The sequence below is a fragment of the Triticum urartu genome, chromosome 1A (genome assembly GCF_056163025.1).
Source record: "Triticum urartu cultivar PI428250 chromosome 1A, HENAU_Tu73, whole genome shotgun sequence".
NCBI lineage: Eukaryota > Viridiplantae > Streptophyta > Magnoliopsida > Poales > Poaceae > Triticum > Triticum urartu.
This window is the reverse complement of record NC_141873.1, coordinates 311,352,980-311,372,659: the sequence shown is the minus strand read 5'-3', so window position 1 is coordinate 311,372,659 and position 19,680 is coordinate 311,352,980. Positions and strand designations below refer to the sequence as shown.

The following is a 19,680-nucleotide window of genomic DNA, read 5'->3' as shown; positions in this document are numbered from 1 at the left end:
ATTTGTTCGGCTCGACGAGGTATGATGCTAGCTGTACCGTAACTGCTGCTGCGTCCCGTGGGTCCTGTAGCTGACGTGTCAGGAGGAGTGGGCCCCGCTGCGGACAAAGTCCACCGTCCACGCGGCGAAATAGTGGGCCGACAAGCTACAGATGCGCAGGCCAGCTACACGACCGGAAATATGATACTCACTCCACTCCATATTAAATCAGCGACAATTAATATGAATCGAAAAGAATACATAGGGTTTAATAGCTATGCAACCTATATAAAACAATTTATCACTCAAATGATTCACTACCTGACCGAAGGAGATAGACGGGAAGGGAAGATGGTCATACAAAGGCCGCTTAATTCGGAAGAGGAAAACGGCAATAGCTAAAGTGAGAAATAAACAACTGCTCGGAAAGCTTCGGTTTGAGCTTTGGTTTTGATGATAGTGAAGAAAGCAAGATAGATAGAAGCAAGACGAAGAAGATAACCCACGACGAGACAAATAGAAGCATGACGCAGAGGAATAACATGGCATGCACGTCATAATGAAAAATATGGGTTGGTATATTTTCCGACAAATCGGTTACACTAAAACCCACAAAAATACGTATGAACTCGGGAGAGGGGTCCCCTAAATATTGGGCAGTGTTGTTAAATCAAGTTGTATGCTTTATGGAATAGGAGAAGTATCTAAAACTATAGCTAAAACCGTTATCTTCGTAGCTACCTGTAAAATGCTGAAGTTAATTTATTCAATTAAAGATATATGTGTCAGTAAAATAACCATACGAAGGCAATTATTTGATTAGAGATATAGAACCCTAAAAAGGTATGAAAGATCGGAAAAAATTCCAGGTTTTTCTTTCTAAAGTGTTTTACCCCTAAAAAAGATGGGTTTTCTTTTATTAGGGTAAGATGCTCAGATCACTTGTGTTGAAACCCCAAACCTGCTCATATCTGGCATGGGTGATCACAGTTTTATGGATTTATTTCAAGATTTAATAGCTTTATTGTTCCATTTGTAAGTGACGTCTCCGTCGACTCTGAGATGCTTGTGATGATTGTACTGTATTTCAAAAAAAAAAGAACGAAAGTTACCTCGCCTTGAAGAATTTGTCCATGGATAGATGGAGAAGAAAACAAAACAGCAGCACGCACGCGGACGGAAGCTACAAGTCGTGTGCAAAATAAGTGCATCTGCGGATCTGCCGACAGCAGCTCTGTAGACTATATAGAGCTAGCTGGACTAGACTAGAGTCTCTCTCGACATGGAATACGCAGCAATGCCTGATTACAACTCTTTCTTTTCGAGTAACGATTACAACTTTCATGTAAAAAAAAGAGAAGAGTATACTTTTCGTCCGTTAATTCTGGGTGAAGTCTAAATTTGGTTCCTCAATTTCAAAACCGGACAACTTGCATCCCCAATTACCGAAACCGGACAAGGTTCGTCCCTAGACTCGGTTTTGACCGTTTTTTGGTGTTGACTCACCCCGGTTTTGACCCGTGCTCATTCATATTCCTGTAATTTTTTTATAGCCGCACATACACTTTTCAACTCCGCGTAGTTTTTTCAAGGTTGCGTATTTTTTTAAAAATAAACATACCCTTTTTCAAATCAGCAAACTATTCTGAAATTCGTGTACTTTTTTCAAATCCGTGATTTTTAACATTTACGTACTTTTTCCAAATCCCCGTATTTTCCCAAGTTTGTGTAATTTTATCAAATCCAAGTATTTTTCAAAGCCATGAATTGTTTCTGAAATTCACATACTTATTTCAAATCCACATGCTTTCCAAAGTCTGCATTTTTTTTCAAATCTGTGTTGCTTTTATAATCCATGAACTTTGTATGAAATTCACGTACTTGTTTCAAGTTGAAATAATTTTTGAAATCCACAAATTTTTGCGCAAAAGAAGTCCATATCCGCGTACTTTTTTCAAGTTCGCATAAAATTTTCAAATTCATGAACTCTTTCAGAAAAAATGTACTCGGATATGAAAGGTGCATCAATTTTAAAAAAATTAAATGAACTTAAAAAATAAATGAACTTTAAAAAATATGCATATTTGAAAAAGTACATGAACTTGGAAAAAAGTACGCCGATTAAAAAAAAGTACACACATTTTAAAAAGGTTCACGTATTTAAAAAAAGTAACCGAATTTGAAAACAGTACGTGAACTTGGAAAAGGTAGGCAAATTTGAGTTGGAACGGTCAAAACCGGAGTGGGACAGCACTAAAACCGGGCAAAACCGTGACCAGGGATGAATCTTGTCTGGTTCGAAAAGTTAAGGGTGCAAGTTGTCTGATTTTAAAGTTGAGAGACCAAATCTAGACTCCGCCAAAAATTAAGAGATGAAAAGTATACTTTTCTCTGAAAAGCGATTACAAACTTTCGATTACAACTACTACTAGACGCATACTAACGCAGGAAAGTCGGCACCAAACTAAAAGCTTCCAACGTCGCTCGGGCCGATTTTCTTTTATAATAAATAATAAATCTGTAATTACAGAACTGGTAAAGTGTCGGTGAAAATTGTTTTTTTTAAGAGTACGCCAAAAGTGTACCTTATTTTTATAGAAGAGAGGAAAAACCATTTACAAGAAGCCCCAAAAATGGAACAAACCTCCACCTCAAGCACACACCCTTACACCCCACACTTACCCTATACCTACATTCTCACAAAACGTAGTGAAACTTCCTCCACCTAGACCCGCCGCCTTCCACTCCTTGATCTCATCTAGTATGGCAGTGGCCAGGCCATGCGCCTGCAGTTGCTGACGAGTCCTGTTGAAAACTCTCGCGTTCCGTTGCTTCCATAACGCCTAGATCGTGGCAATGACTAGGGTATCAAAACCACGTTTCCCACTCCTCCTAAAGAAGCTCCTGCCCGCAAGCCACCATTCCAATAAAGTGTCCTGAGGCTCCGGGATGCGGCCTTGCAGACCTAGCGTGTTCCAGATACTGTGCCATACTTCTCTGGCATACACGCACTGCACTAAGATGTGTTCCGCATTATCTTCCTCTTGTAGACAGAGGTAGCAGGCCGAGGGTTCCTCCTGCAGGCCATGTCTCGCCCTCCTATCAGACGTCCAAATCCGATGCTGCACTGCCAGCCAGGCAAAGAGTGTACATTTGAGGAGCGCCCAACTTTTCCAAATGCAAGAGGCAAACGGCACCCTCTCCGTCCCAAGGCATAATCTATGATAGGTGGACCGAGCAGTGTACCGACCAGACGGATCCGCCGGCCAAGAGAACACATCATCACCGGTAGGGTCCGTGATTACCGTGCTGATGGCCAAGTTAAGGTGCAAGAGTTGCAGATGACTCCCAAAGTTTAGCTCCCCGTTTAGATCCAAAAGCCACCTACCATTGGTTAACCCCTCCTGCACCGTCCTTCTGTTAACGGTGCGCGTGTCCACTCGAGCGTACAAGAGCGGCGCAATGTCCTTGACGGCAAATCCATGGATCCATCTATCACGCCAGAACAACACCTTATCCCCTCTGCCCATGGCAATGTGAATGAGACTGTCAAATACCGCTCTCGCATCTCGGTCCACCATCGTCGGCAACCCTTGCCACGGCCTCCCAGGGTCAGTACGTCGAATCCACTCCCAACGGACGAGTAGGGTGAGACTTTGGATCCGCAAGTCCCGCACCCCAAGACCACCAAGCTAGGTAGGCCTGCACACCAAGTTCCAAGCAACCAGACATTGCCCTCCATTCGCCTTATTTTTACCCGCCCAAAAAAATCCACGCATCCATTGATCAAGCTCTTCGAAAACCCAAAGCGGAGCATCTTCAATCATGAGGTGGTGGATTGGTTTTGCAGCTATCACCGACTTCACCAAGACGAGCCTACCGGGACGGTGCAATAACCCTCTTTGCCACGCCGGGGCAAATCCCTTTGCATGATCCAACATGGGCTGCCATTCCGCTCTCGTCAACTGCCGAATTGCCAATTGCAGCCCAAGATATTTACAAGGGAAGTTCCCCATGCGACATCTTAGCATCGACTCCACCCGGTTTCTATCCTCCTCACCCCCATGTATCATGACCGCCAGAGATTTGTTATAGTTCACTCTCAATCCCGATGCATCTCCAAACGCCTTGAGAGCAGCCATAATGAAGTTGAGGTCCAGCAACCTTGGTTTAACAAATAGTGCGACATCATCTGCATAGATTGAGACCGATTAATGTGCCGCGATTCCCGAAAATGTACTGATCATCTCAAGTTCGCCGCCTTCACCATGATCTTGGAGAGAACAACCATAGCAATCACAAACAGCAAGGGCGAAACTGGATCTCCTTGCCTCAAACCTTTGACAGGAACGAAACTTCGGCCTGGCACACCATTAACTAGCACTTCGGTGTTGGCTGTCCTAAGGAGAATGCCAATCCAGTCACACCATTTCTGACCAAAGCCTTTGCTTCTCATCACCTCAAAAAGGAATGGCCAAGCAAGGGAGTCAAATGCGCGTGATATGTCCAGCTTAAGGAAAACACCCGCCTCCTTTCTCGCGTGGATTTTCCTCGCCACTTGTCTTACTAAGAGGAAGTTGTCGTGTAATTGCCTCCCACAAATAAATGCCGATTGGTTCACCGACACAATCTCTTTCATCCTCCTCCGAGCCCTGTTCGCCAACATTTTTGCAAAGATCTTTGCCGCACTATGGGTGAGGCTGATCGGCCTAAAATCCCCTACTTCCTTGGCGTCAGACTTTTTGGGGATGAGCACAGTGTGTGCCCGATTAAGCCTACCAAAACCATGTCCATCACCCACGTAGAGCTTTAGAAACACCGCCATCACGTCTTGCTTAATGATATGCCAAGCCTTTTGGTAAAAAGCATTAATAAACCCATTCGGCCCTGGAGCCCTATCCGGGGGCATCTCCTTGATGGTGTTCCACACTTCCTCCTCCGTAAAAATTGCATCCAGCTCTGAGAGCTCGTGTTCCTCCATCTCCAAGAACTGGAGGTTCACATCTGCCTCCCGCATGGGCGAACGACCCAACAGGTTCTTATAAGCATCCGTGAAGATCATTTCTTTCCTCTCCTGATCTGTAACCAACTCCCCATTATGCCTCAGGTGCGGGATGAAGTTTTTTGTCCTCCGACCGTTCGCCACCGCTTGGAAGAGTTTGGTATTCACATCCCCTTCCCTGTTCCAACGAAGACGCGACCGTTGCCTCTCGATCGTGCGCTGAAGGGAAGCCAAGCCCAACACCATCTTCTTGAGCATGCGTCGCAGCCAACGCTCTTCCACCGACAGACTGCGGTCCTCCATAGCCCTGTCCAACCGGAGAATGACGTAGTTTGTGATTGCCAACTGGAGCTTGATATTACCAGTTTTCCTTTGTCCCCAAGCTTGGAGAGCCACCGCAGTGTTTCTTAACAACGCATCAAGCCATTTGAAAGGGTCAACAATTGCTTCGTCACACACCCAAGCATCCTTCACTGCCTGCTCAAAGCCCTCCAACCGAATCCAATATAGCTCGAATCTAAACCTTCTCTTAGCACAGAAAGGTGCAGAAGTGGAAAGATGCAGCGGGGCATGATCCGAAATGTTCATAGACAACGCTTGAAGTAGGACATCCGGGAAGTGCAATTCCCACTCCACCGAGACGAGAACCCTATCGATCTTGGTCATCACCACCTGTTCCCTCTCATTAGACCAAGTAAAACGCCTCCCGTGCATATAAATCTCCTTGAGCTCGTTGTTATCCACAAACGTCCTAAACCTCCTCATCATATTTCGGTTGAGATTTACATTGTTCTTCTCATTGGCATTGAGGATCATGTTGAAATCCCCAATGACCATCCACGGTCCCAGGCACAGGTCTCGTCTTTGTTGCAGCTCCACCAAGAATTGAGTCTTGAGCTCATCCCCTTGGGGGCCATACACCACCGTAAGCCACCAATCCCACCCATCCTTGTTATGCACATGCCCCGTGAGGGCAAAGTTATCAAAGGTAAAGTTATCCAACGCCAAAACGGATGTGTCCCATCCGACAAGAATGCCACCCCTAGTCTCCATCGCCGGCAAGTAAGCAAAGCCATCAAAGGATGGCCCTATACATTGCATAACCACGAAAACATCTATTACATCAAGTTTAGTCTCTTGGAGACACACCAAGTTGACCTTAGCCTCACTAATAAACTTCCTAACAGCATTTCTTTTGGACATGTTGTTCAACCCCCGCACGTTCCAACATAGTACTTGAGGGTTCCAATCCATGGGTCCCATTGCATCCACCCGACACCCCCACAAAGGCCAGCATCAAGCTGCCCCTACGACGACTGTCGTGCCCGAGCTCATGTCTTGCGCTGGTGGCACTTCCTTGCCGAACATCGCCGCAATAACCTGGATGTGTTGCTCCCTCAACGGTGACTCAAATAGGTCTGCCAGCTCCGCAATATGATCATCATTGCCTTCCAAGTCCTCTGGAACAATTCCCAGTGCTCGCATGAGAACGTTCTCAGCCTGGGTCGCCTTATTTTTAGCAGCCGGAGCCCTCTTGGTACTCCTCGTCGCTCTATGCGGAGTAAAAGGCTCAGCTTCCGGCCTCAACGTAGACTGCACCTCCAACAGAAGCGGCGGCGCAAGCTTCTTCACGAGCGCATTGCAAAACCACTTCAGTTTCCCGAACGCAATCGACTCCTGAGGAGTCATTCCGTCTCTGGCAGTCGGGCCCCGCGTTTGCATGGCCAAATCAACGTCCTGGATGCCCGGCGCTGAGACCAGCGAATCGTGGCACGCCACTTGTGCGCGCACGTCCACAGATGCTGGGGAAGCTTCCTCAATAATTGGCTGCACGGGCTCCCCAGCGATAGTCGCCATCATCTCGGGATTCCCTGTGTCCCCACCCACATGCGTCGAGACATCCCTAACCGCCTCTGCAGCAGTCGCGTCCGGATCCTTTGTGGCCGGCCCTTGGACCCGCGCGCCACCGACCAGGGGCGTGGCCAATGGCAACACAGCCACCCCTGGGTGCACTTCCACCAACTGGTTCTGCCGCTGAACAGGCCGCACCTGCAACACCCCCTCGCCCTCCGGTTGGTCAGTCCTTATCTCCTCGATCTCCGCAACCTGCGCTGACCCATCTGCCACCACAGGTCCCACCTGCTGCACTCCCTCTTGCCCAATCACATGCTGATCCAACGCATCCGCCAACAACTCCTGGGTTGGCTGTGCCAGCCTCAAACTCTGCTCGCGAATCACTGATTCCCGCCCCAAGCGGCCAAGATCATTCAAATTTGTCCCCAACCCGGTCTCCCTTGCACGCGCTTCGACCCCGCCCAATCGGTCAAAAGCTGACTAACGACGTGTCAGCCTATCTTGGACCATGGTGGGTCCTCTTTCCCGCCCCACCTGACGCACTGGAGCCATCGGAGGAATCCTCCAGTCCTCTCTCTCCTGGGCACCAAGCAGCACGCCGGCGTAACTCCGGCCAGCCGGAGCGGAAGCTCCACCAGTCGCATTATCTCCACGATCGTCTCGAACCCCAAATTTCCAAGTGCAGCGCCGGGTCGTCTCACCCCCTCCCATGTCATGATCTGAATCAGGCAGGCCACTCTGCCCGCTCCCCGATGATCCATCACGCAGAAACCATGGCTCTTCGCCGTCCGGGAAGGTGGTGACTGAGTCAAGATGGATCAGCACCCGATACTGCAGCGTCTTGGGCTGGAAAACATCTCTCTGCTCCTCCGGCTCCGGCACAGCCAGCCACCTGCGGGTGGGAATCGAATCAGGATCCACCGTCCAGGCCAGCAGCTTGAAGGACACCAGATCCGACCTCGACGAAGTCTCCGACGCTACCGACTCGATGAAACATGACCCACCAAGCAGGCTCTCTACCACCTCCAACTCCCATGCATGCGGAGGAATGCCCTCCAGCTCCAAGAAAACTCTGGTTCGAAGCGCCGCGAACACGGCCTGATTCTGCCTGATCCATTGCCGGAAAGCCAGCCTCTTCCCCTGGAACTCGAGCACTGGCCTCAGCCCCACGTGAATGCGATCTTCCTTCCTCGCAAACACCATCAGAAAATCCTCAGGGCGAAACCGGTGAACCGAAACTCTGTCCGCCGAAATCCCCAATCTCTCCCGCAGAGCCATCAAGACCAGCTCCGGCGAGAGCTTAGAGCGATCACCACCCACGTACACCACCATGGCCTGCTGCAACCTGTCCTCTAGATGCTCCACCACACGAGACCGCCTAACCACACACAGACCCGCCGGCACCATGTCCAAATCCTCCTCCACCTCGAGACGCGGAGGCGCCAGACGTGGCCAGATCTCTGCTGGAGCCGTGCCCGAAGAAATCCCTGGGGACGGCCTGACCGACACCGGCACGCCACCAGCGGAAGAGCCCGGGCCCGCACCCCCGGAAGCCCCCGACCTCCGAGCGACCTTGGCCGCCACCTCGCGCCTGAGATCCTCCACCGGCGAGGGGCTGCGGGGGCGCTTGCACTGGCTGGCGACATGACCTGACAAGCCGCAGCGGAGACAGACAACCTTATTGGTGCAATCCTTCAAGAAGTGACCTTTCTCCAAACACTTGAAGCAGCGATCCCTCATCTCCGGCGAGACCTCACGGCGACCTGGCAAGACCGGACGCGAATCCACCACCGGAGGCCCAGCCTCCCTGCGGCGCTTCCAGAGGGTGCGCTTCGATGCCGGAGCCTCCTGCCATGGCACGATACGGCGAGAAGACGCTGCCAAAGGGTCCGCCACCACCTCCCTCTCCGGAGCCACAGCCGCCACTGAGCCCTCCGACGCCGAGGAGAGGCCAAGGCCGGAGACCACGGGGCGCTCCCCATGGCACGAGGAGGAAGCAGAACGCGGGCTTGCAGCCATGGGAACTAGATCTAGCAGCCGCATCAAGACGAGGAGACGATGACGGGGTGGCCGCCGTAGCCGGAGTGGCCAACGACGGGGGAGTGGCCGCCGGAGCCAGAGCGGCTAGCGGCGGGGAAGGTGGACGCCGACGCTGGAGTAGCGCACGGCGGGGAAGGGGAGCGCTAGGGGAAGGGGAGCATTGTTGCTGGCAGCCGAAAGGTTTGTAAAACCAGCAAAGCAAGATTAAAGTGATGGAGATTGATATGATGAGAATAGACCCGAGGGATGGTGAAAATTGTTAAAATAGAAAGGACGCTATGAAGAGCAGCGTTCAAGTCTGGACGCCATTGCTAAGTGCGTCCTTCTATGGACGTTGTTACGCATGACCTCCGGCTATGTGGTTCGACTTATTAGGCTCAATCGAGTCATCTTTTCTTTTCTCTGATATACGTAAATGTTTCTGATCTGCAAAACCTAATACGCATGCAGTCGTTGCTTCTGATCTCACCGTCTCCTAAGCAAGCTTCAGCGGCCGACATTAAAAATCATCATAGGAGCTGCGTTGTCTCACCGGCCGCTCGTCATTAAGATCGTCCACTTGACCTGTAGTTGGCGCATGTAATTGTACCACGGCCATACTGCATCTTCTCTATCAAGTTTTCTGTATAATTCATTTAATGATTGCAAGTGTACTGCATACATTGTATAGATGATTGGATTATTATTCCTGATAATATAATTGGTAATTGGCTAGTTTATGAAAACTGATAGGTCGTGAAAAATCAATCTTGAGTTCATAGTAAATCAATTCAAGGTCTTGATGCTTACTTCCTATATGTTCATGCGTGCAGGTGAATTGGAGAGCATGCTAATTGTTCTAATGTATGTGGTGTTGGAGAACACAGTAATTTCAAAAAAAATACTACGCACACGCAAGATCCATCTAGGTGATGCATAGCAACGAGAGGGGAGAGTGTTGTCACGTACCCTCGTAGACCGTAAGCGGAAGCGTTATGACAACGTGGTTGATGTAGTCGTACGTCTTCACGATCCGACCGATCCTAGCACCGAAGGTACGACACCTCCGCAATCTGCACACGTTCAGCTCGACGACGTCCCACGAACTCTAGATCCATCCGAGGTCGAGGGAGAGTTTCGTCAGCACGACGGCATGATGACGGTGATGATGTAGTTACCGATGCAGGGCTTTGCCTAAGCTCTATAATGATATGACCGAGGTGGAAATCTGTGAAGGGGGGCACCACACACGGCTAAACAATCAACCTGTGTGTCTATGGAGTGCTCCTCTCCCTCGTATATAAAGGAGTGGAGGGGAAGGCCGGCCCTCTCATGGCGCGCCCGAGGGAGCCCTACTCCCGGTGGGAGTAGGATTCCCTCTTCCCTAGTTGGAGTAGGAGAGGAAGGAAGGGGGGGCGCCCCCACCCAATTCGGATTGGGCTTGGGGGGGTCCGCCCTCCACCTTGGCCGCCTCCTCCTCTCTTTCACTAAGGCCCAATAAGGCCCATTGACTCCTCGGGGGGTTCCGGTAACCCATCGGTACTCCAGTAAATGTCCGAACTCATCCAGAACCATTCCGATGTCCAAACATAGCCTTCCAATATATCGATCTTTATGTCTCGACCATTTCGAGACTCCTCGTCATGTCCGTGGTCACATCCGGGACTCCAAACTACCTTCAGTACATCAAAACACATAAACTCATAATATCGATTGTCATCGAACGTTAAGCATGCAGACTCTACGGGTTCGAGAACTATGTAGACATGACCAAGACTCATCTCCGGTCAATAACCAATAGCGCAACCTGAATGCTCATATTGGTTCCTACATATTCTACGAAGATCTTTATCGGTCAAACCACATAACAACATATGTTGTTCCCTTTGTCATCGGTATGTTACTTGCTCGAGATTCGATCGTCGGTATCTCAATACCTAGTTCAATCTCGTTACCGGCAAGTCTCTTTACTCGTTCCGTAATGCAACATCCCGTAACTAACTCATTAGTCACATTGCTTGCAAGGCTTATAGTGATGTGCATTACCAAGAGGGCCCAGAGATACCTCTCCGATACACAGAGTGACAAATCCCAATCTCGATCTATGCCAACTCAACAAACACCATCGGAGACACCTGTAGAGCATCTTTATAGTCACCCAGTTACGTTGTGACGTTTGATAGCACACTAAGTGTTCATTCGATATTCGGGAGTTGCATAATCTCATAGTCATAGGAACATGTATAAGTTATGAACAAAGCAAGCAACAAACTAAACGATCATCGTGCTAAGCTAACGGATGGGTCAAGTCAATCACATCATTCTCTAATGATGTGATCCCGTTAATCAAATGACAACTCATGTCAATGGTTAGGAAACTTAACCATCTTTGATTAACGAGCTAGTCAAGTAGAGGCATACTAGTGACACTCAGTTTGTCTATGTATTCACACATGTACTAAGTTTCCGGTTAATACAATTCTAGCATGAATAATAAACATTTATCATGATATAAGGAAATATAAATAACAACTTTATTATTGCCTCTAGGGCATATTTCCTTCAGTCTCCCACTTGCACTAGAGTCAATAATCTAGATTACACAGTAATGATTCTAACACCCATGGAGTCTTGGTGCTGATCATGTTTTGCTCGTGAGAGAGGCTTAGTCAACGGATCTACAACATTTAGATCTGTATGTATCTTGTAAATCTATATGTCTCCCTCCTTGACTTGATCGCGGATGGAATTGAAGCGTCTCTTGATGTGCTTGGTTCTCTTGTGAAATATGGATTCTTTTGCCAAGGCAATTGCACCAGTATTGTCACAAAAGATTTTCGTTGGATCCGATGCACTAGGTATGACACCTAGATCGAATATGAACTCCTTCATCCAGACTCCTTCATTTGCTGCTTCCGGAGCAGCTATGTACTCCGCTTCACATGTAGATCCCACCACGACACTCTGCTTGGAACTGCACCAACTGACAACTCCATCATTCAATAAAAATACGTATTCGGTTTGTGACTTAGAGTCATCCGGATCAATGTCAAAGCTTGCATCGATGTAACTTTTTACGATGAGCTCTTTGTCACCTCAATAAACGAGAAACATATCCTTAGCCTTTTCAGGTATTTCAGGATATTCTTAACCGATGTCCAGTGATCCACTCCTGGATTACTTTGGTACCTCCCTGCTAAAGTAATAGCAAGGCACACATCAGGTCTAGTACACAACATTGCATACATGATAGAACCTATGGCTGAAGCATAGGGAATGACTTCCATTTTCTCTCTATCTTTTCCAGTGGTCGGGCATTGAGTCTGACTCAACTTCACACCTTGTAACACAGGCAAGAACCCTTTCTTTGCTTGGTCCATTTTGAACTTCTTCAAAACTTTATCAAGGTATGTGCTTTGTGAAAGTCCAATTAAGCGTCTTGATCTATCTCTATAGATCTTGATGCCCAATATATAAGCAACTTCACCGAGTTCTTTCATTGGAAAATTCTTATTCAAGCATCCTTTTATGCTATTCAGAAATTCAGTATCATTTCCGATCAACAATATGTCATCTACATATAATATCAGAAATGCTACAGAGCTCCCACTCACTTTCTTGTAAATATAGGCTTCTCCAAAAGTCTGTATAAAACCATATGCTTTGATCACACTATGAAAACATATATTCCAACTCCGAGAGGCCTGCACCAGTCCATAAACAGATCGCTGGAGCTTGCACACTTTGTTAGCACTTTTTGGATCGACAAAACCTTCTGGTTGCATCATATACAACTCTTATTTAAGATATCCATTAAGGAATGCAGTTTTGACATCCATTTGCCAAATTTCATAATCATAAAATGTGGCAATTGCTAACATGATTCAGACAGACTTAAGCATCCCTACGGGTGAGAAGGTCTCATCATAGTCAACTCCTTGAATTTGTCGAAAACCTTTTGCAACAAGTCGAGCTTTGTAGACAGTAATATTACCATCAATGTCAGTCTTCTTCTTGAAGATCCATTTATTCTCTATGGCTTGCGGATCATCAGGAAAGTCAACCAAAGTCCACACTTTGTCCTCATACATGGATCCCATCTCAGATTTCATGGGCTCAAGCCATTTTGCGGAATCTGGGCTCGTCATTACTTCCTCATAGTTCGTAGGTTCGTCATGGTCAAGTAACATGACTTCTAGAACAGGATTACCTTACCACTCAGGTACAGATCTTACTCTGGTTGACCTACGAGGTTCGGTAGTAACCTGATCAGAAGTTTCATGATCATCATCATTAGCTTCCTCACTTACTGGTGTAGGAATCACTGGAGCTGATTTCTGTGATGAACTACTTTCCAATAAGGGAGCAGGCACAGTTACCTCATCAAGTTCTACTTCCCTCCCACTCACTTGTTTCGAGAGAAACTCCTTCTCTAGAAAGGATCCATTCTTAGCAATGAATATCTTGCCTTCGGATCTGTGATAGAAGGTGTACCCAACAGTCTCCTTTGGGTATCCTATGAAGACACATTTCTCCGATTTGGGCTTGAGCTTATGAGGTTGAAACTTTTTCACATAAGCATCACAGCCCCAAACTTTAAGAAATGATAACTTGGGTTTCTTGCCAAACCACAGTTCATAAGGTGTCGTCTCAACGGATTTTGATGGTGCCCTATTTAACGTAAATGCAGCCATCTCTAAAGCATAACCCCAAAACGATAGCGGTAAATCAGTAAGAGACATCATAGATCGCACCATATCTAATAAAGTGCAGTTACGACGTTCGGACACACCATTACGCTATGGTGTTCCAGGTGGCGTGAGTTGGAAACTATTCTGCATTGTTTCAAATGAAGACCAAACTCGTAACTTAAATATTCACCTCCACGATCAGACCGTAGAAACTTAATTTTCTTGTTACGGTGATTTTCTACTTCACTCTGAAATTCTTCGAACTTTTCAAATGTTTCAGACTTATGTTTCATCAAGTAGATATACCCATATCTGCTCAAATCATCAGTGAAGGTCAGAAAATAACGATACCCGTCACGAGCATCAACACTCATCGGACCACATACATCAGTATGTATTATTTCCAATAAATCTGTTGCTCGTTCCATTGTTCCAGAGAATGGAGTCTTAGTCATCTTGCCCATGAGGCATGGTTCGCAAGCATCAAGTGATTCCAAAAGTCCATCTGCATGGAGTTTCTTCATGCGCTTTACACCAATATGACCTAAACAGCAGTGCCACAAATAAGTTGCACTATCATTATTAAACTTATATCTTTTGGCTTCAATACTATGAATATGTGTATCACTACTATCAATATTTAGTAAAAATAGACCACTCATCAAGGGTGCATGACCATAAAAGATATTACTCATATAAATAGAACAACCATTATTCTCTGATTTAAATGAATAACCGTCTCGCATCAACAAGATCCAGATATAATGTTCATGCTTAACGCTGGCACCAAATAACAATTATTCTAATACTAACCCCGAAGGTAGATTTAGAGGTAGCGTGCCGACGGCGATCACATCGACTTTGGAACCATTTCCCACGTGCATCGTCACCTCGTCCTTAGCCAATCTTCGCTTAATCCGTAGCCTCTATTTTGAGTTGCAAATATTAGCAACAGAAGCAGTATCAAATACCCAGGCGCTACTGCGAGCATTAGTAAGTTACACATCAATAACATGTATATCAAATATACCTTTCACTTTGCCATCCTTCTTATCCGCCAAATACTTGGGGCAGTTCCGCTTCCAGTGACCAGTCCCTTTGTAGTAGAAGCACTAAGTCTCAGGCTTAGGTCCAGACTTGGGCTTCCTCACTTGAACAGCAACTTGCTTGCTCTTCTTCTTAAAGTTCCCCTTCTTCTCTTTTCCCTTCTTCTTGAAACCGGTGGTCTTGTTGACCATCAACACTTGATGCTCCTTCTTGATTTCTACCTCCACAACCTTTAGCATTGCGAAGAGCTCGGGAATTGTCTTATCTATCCCTTGCATATTATAGTTCATCACGAAGCTCTTGTAGCTTGGTGGCAGTGATTGAAGAACTCTGTCAATGACACTATCATCAGGAAGATTAACTCCCAGCTGAGTCAAGTGGTTGTGGTACCCAGACATTCTGAGTATATGTTCACTGACAGAACTATTCTCCTCCATTTTGCAGCTATAGAACTTATTGGAGACTCCATATCTCTCAATCCGGGCATTTGCTTGAAATATTAACTTCAACTCCTGGATCATCTCATATGCTCCATGACGTTCAAAATGCCGTTGAAGTCCCGGTTCTAAGTCGTAAAGCATGGCACACTGAAATATCGAGTAGTCATCAGCTTTGCTCTGCCAGACGTTCTTAACATTGTCAGCAGCATCTGCAGCAGGCTTGTCTCCCAGCGGTGCTTCCAGGACGTAATTCTTCTATGCAGCAATGAGAATAATTCTCAAGTTATGGACCCAGTCCGTGTAGTTGCTACCATCATCTTTCAACTTAGCTTTCTCTAGGAACACATTAAAATTTGACGGAACAACAACACATGCCATCTATCTACAACAACATAGACATGCAAAATACTATCAGGTACTAAGTTCATGATAAATTGAAGTTCAATTAATCATATTACTCCCTCCGTCCCGTAATTCTTGTCGCAAAGGCTTTTTTGCAATTTTGTCCTTTGAATTTCCCCGACCAAACCCGCAGTCCACTCCGTCTCCTTCCTCGCTTTCTTCCTCGCCGGCTCCACCCCTACTCCGGCGACGGCACTGCCTCCCCCCTCCGTCCCATGCCCCACTCCACCTTGCTCCCCCCCCCCACCTCTCCGCGGCACCACGTCGCCTCCACCTCCGCCTCGCCCCCCACCCCATGCTGCCGCCTGGTTCCCCTGCCAAAACAGAGCAAGCGGCAAGGTTCGCTTTTTTATGCCGCCTGGTTCCCCTACGCGTCCTGGACCACCTCCTCGTCGGCGAGCCTCCGTCGACCTCATACCTACCCGCCGCAGCCCCACCCTGCCCCTCCCACGCCATCTTCGGTCGGTAGCCCCGCCACGCCGCAGCTCCTTCACCAGCAGGTCGACGCCGCTGTACACCCCGTGTCGCCGTCGCCAGCAGGTAAATGACGCCGTCCACTGTTCAGCCATGACACCATCGTCCAGCACCTCAAGGCTGACATCGTCTGGAGCTCACGTTCAAGATTTTGGATTCAGAGATGAGTTTACCCACAAAAAAGATTCAGAGATGAGTACTGAAACTACTTGATGCTAAAATTCGGACTAAATTTATTGTCAAAACTGTCAATTTACTCCTTGATGTGGGCATTTCTAGTTTGATCCAGAGATTCAGACTAAAGCTTTGTTTTCTCTTCAAACTCTGTTCAAGTTCCATTGCTATGCACTGATTTCATCTCAAGTTCTATTGCTTGTTCACTAGCTCAAGTTTGCAATTGCTTTGTTTTGAAACTATGCTCTGTTTTGAAACGGCTTGTTCACTAGCTCAAGATCAAACTATAACCAAATTGTCCATTTAACACAAGTCAGGTTCATAACTGATCACTAGCTGTCAAATTTAGTTAATCAAACTTTAACCAGTCCATTCAACAAAAGTTAGGTTCATAACTAATCACTAACTGACAAAACTGAGAAGTGTACTCCTGGAGTACTCCTGCTTGGAGTATTTTCCATTTCGAAACTATGATCTGCTTGGAGCATTTTCAGTTTGTGAAATTGGAGTATAGCAAAAGTTTATTTTCCATTTTCAGTTTGACAATTTTCACTGAATTCAGTCAGTAGCAATCAAGCCATCAACATAAAGTAGCAACGGATATAGACCCCCTACAGTACTGTAGTTTGAACCTTGCATTTGCTGCATCTACCACATGCATTTAGTATTCATTGGTGCCTAATTAGACCACCTTGGTGCTAAAAGCTCCCCCTTGCGAGCTCAAATGAGGAGTACGGCGGCGGCGATGTCCTGGACCTGCACGGCTGACCTGGATGGGGAGGAGAGTAGCAGCAAGACGAGGGGCACGGCTGAGCCGTCGTACCACACCCTCCATGCCCAGCGCCCACAAGGTCTGCTTCCTCTATCTGAATCTCTGCCCTCCCTTTATCTGAATGTCTTGTTCCTCTATCTGAATCTTCGGACGAGGCTTTCACAGCGTCTTCGTGCTTGCTGTGCACAGTATTGACATGACCCATAAATTTAGCTCACCCTATCTGCATTACTATTCTGCACTTTGCATCTATGAAGAAATGCAGAGTTCATGTGGGCAGATCACCCTCATTTTACTTCTTCTTCTTCTTCTTTTTCAGAAGAAAAGTAAATCTCCATGGACCACTTGCGCAGATCGCCCTCATTTGGCATTTTCAATCATGAGTAAATCAGAAACTAGTCTCAGCTTGAGTCCTGATCTTGTGCATTTTATTTTTCTTTCAGTGAACTAATCTCAACTTGAGTCCTAATCTATTGTAATTTTTCATTTTAAATTGTTTAATTGACAAATCATTTTAAATGGTGCGCACAGGTTTCAGTGAACTAGCCTCAGCTTGAAACCGTTAACTGAATTTTGAGCAGTAAGGAACATCATGGAGTAATCCTGTTACTCCAGATTGTTTTAAATTGTTTAATTTCCCTTACTGTTAACTGATATCCAGATTGTGGAGCAGCAAGGAACATCATGGAGTAATCCTGTTAATTGTCCCTGTGTACTCTCTGTCTAATTGTATAATGGTTCACATCATGGAGTAATCTTGTTAACTGTCCCTGCGTACAATCCTGTTGATTGTAGAGCAATAAGGAACATCATGGAATTTTTATGACCTGGACTTATCATGTGTGAATTAAATTAGGAACAGTATAGTACAAGTTCTTCAGACCTTGTTGATCGACAAAATTATTGCCAAAAAAGTTGATACACATGTTGATCTGTAGAGCTCTGTGTTGTTCTGTTTTTCTGTTGTTCTATTTTTCTATTGTTGATCAGATCCATGTTGTCCTAAATTGTAAAGTAAAGGTACAAGTCCAAACCACAACATTTTCAGAAACTGGACATTTTGAGAACCTGAACATTTTCAGTTAGTGGCTCAAAACTGTTCCACTGGAGGAGTAGACATTTCAGCTGGAGGACGATAGATGATGATCAGGTGAGAGTCCATAATTTCCTCAAAAATAAGGTGAGAGTCCATAATCCATGCCGTAATAATTCTAGTTGTCAAAATCTTGTCCGATTGAGTGTTTCTGAAGTTAACATTGTTGAATGTTTCCAAAATTAACATGATTAAATGTTTCCAAAATTAACAAAATCCCATTCCAGATTGAATGTTTCCATAATTAGCATTATTGAATGTTTCCAAAATTAACAAAATCTTGCCATTTACCGATTGAATGCTTCCAAAATTAACATTGGGACTACCAGCTGCAGGTGGTCGAAGCAGCAGAAGCAGTAGGCGTCGTCGGCGGGGGCAGCAACAGCAGTAGGCGTCGACGGTGAGGAAGGAGCGGCAGAGAAGGACTACCCCACCAGCAGAGCCGGCGAGGAAGGATCCGGTGGGAAAGGAGAGACTGGGCCGACGATTGGAGTCTCCCAGCAGCAGATACGGGGCGCGGGGAAGGATCGCGGCGAGATCGTGGAGGTTGGCGGCGGTGCAGGTGTAGGTGGGCGCCATGCCGTAGTGGCTGGTCGTGCAGGTGGGCGGCAGCTCAGCTAGGTGGCGGAATCGCGCAGCTTGGTGCCGGCAGGTCCTTGCGGATCGAGGACCAGCTCGCCTGGTGGTTGCGGCGGTGGGCGACGGAATCGGCGAGCAGCTGGTGGCGGGTGGGTGGTTGCGGGTGGGCTGCGAGCGCCGAATCTCTAGCACATCGGCGGAAACCCACGGCATCGGCCCGTAGCGACGCGCGGGCGCCGGACGGAGGAAGCAGAAGGAGTCAAGACCTGTTTGCTATTGTTTTAAGATTACGAGGTGTTTTTTGCGAAATAACAACTTCACTGCACGCAACATGAATTTTGGGATGGAGGGAGTACTTAAGAACTCCCACTTAGATAGACATCCCTCTAATCATCTAAGTGATCATGTGAATCATATCAACTAAAGCATGTCCGGTCATCACGTGAGATGGAGTAGTTTTTAGAACATCACTATGTTGATTATATCTACTATATGATTCACGCTCGACCTTTCGGTCTCAGTGTTCCGAGGCCATACCTGCATATGCTAGGCTCGTCAAGTTTAACCCAAATATTCTGCATGTGCAAAACTGGCTTGCACCCATTGTATGTGAACATAGAGCTTATCACACCCGATCATCACGTGGTGTCTCGGCACAACGAACTATAGCAACGGTGCATACTCAGGGAGAACACTTGTACCTTAAAATTTAGTGAGAGATCATATTATAATACTACCACTGAACTAAGCAAAATAAGCAAAATAAGATGCATAAAGGATAAACATCACATGCAATCAAATATAAGTGATATGATATGGCCATCATTATCTTGTGCCTTTGATCTCCTTCTCTAAAGCACCGTCATGATCACCATCGTCACCGGCTTGACACCTTGATCTCCATCGAAGCATCATTGTCGTCTCACCAACTATTGCTTCTACAACTATCGCTACCTCTTAGTGATAAAGTAAAGCAATTACATGGTGATTGCATTTCATACAATAAAGCGACAACCATATGGCTCCTGCCAGTTGCCGATAACTGTGTTACAAAACATGATCATCTCATACAACAATTTATATAATCACGTCTTGACCATATCACATCACAACATGCCTTGCAAAAACAAGTTAGACGTCCTATACTTTGTTGT

The 19,680-nt window shown here is 46.6% G+C and overlaps 1 long non-coding RNA gene across 1 annotated transcript; it reads left to right on the top strand.

Annotated features, from left to right (window-relative positions):
* The first annotated feature begins 15,680 nt into the window (after positions 1-15,680).
* LOC147991010 (uncharacterized) lies at positions 15,681-18,993 on the top strand. The gene is made up of 2 exons (XR_015602001.1): positions 15,681-15,974; positions 16,788-18,993. It is a non-coding gene; the product is annotated as an uncharacterized LOC147991010 (long non-coding RNA).
* The last annotated feature ends 687 nt before the right edge of the window (positions 18,994-19,680 follow it).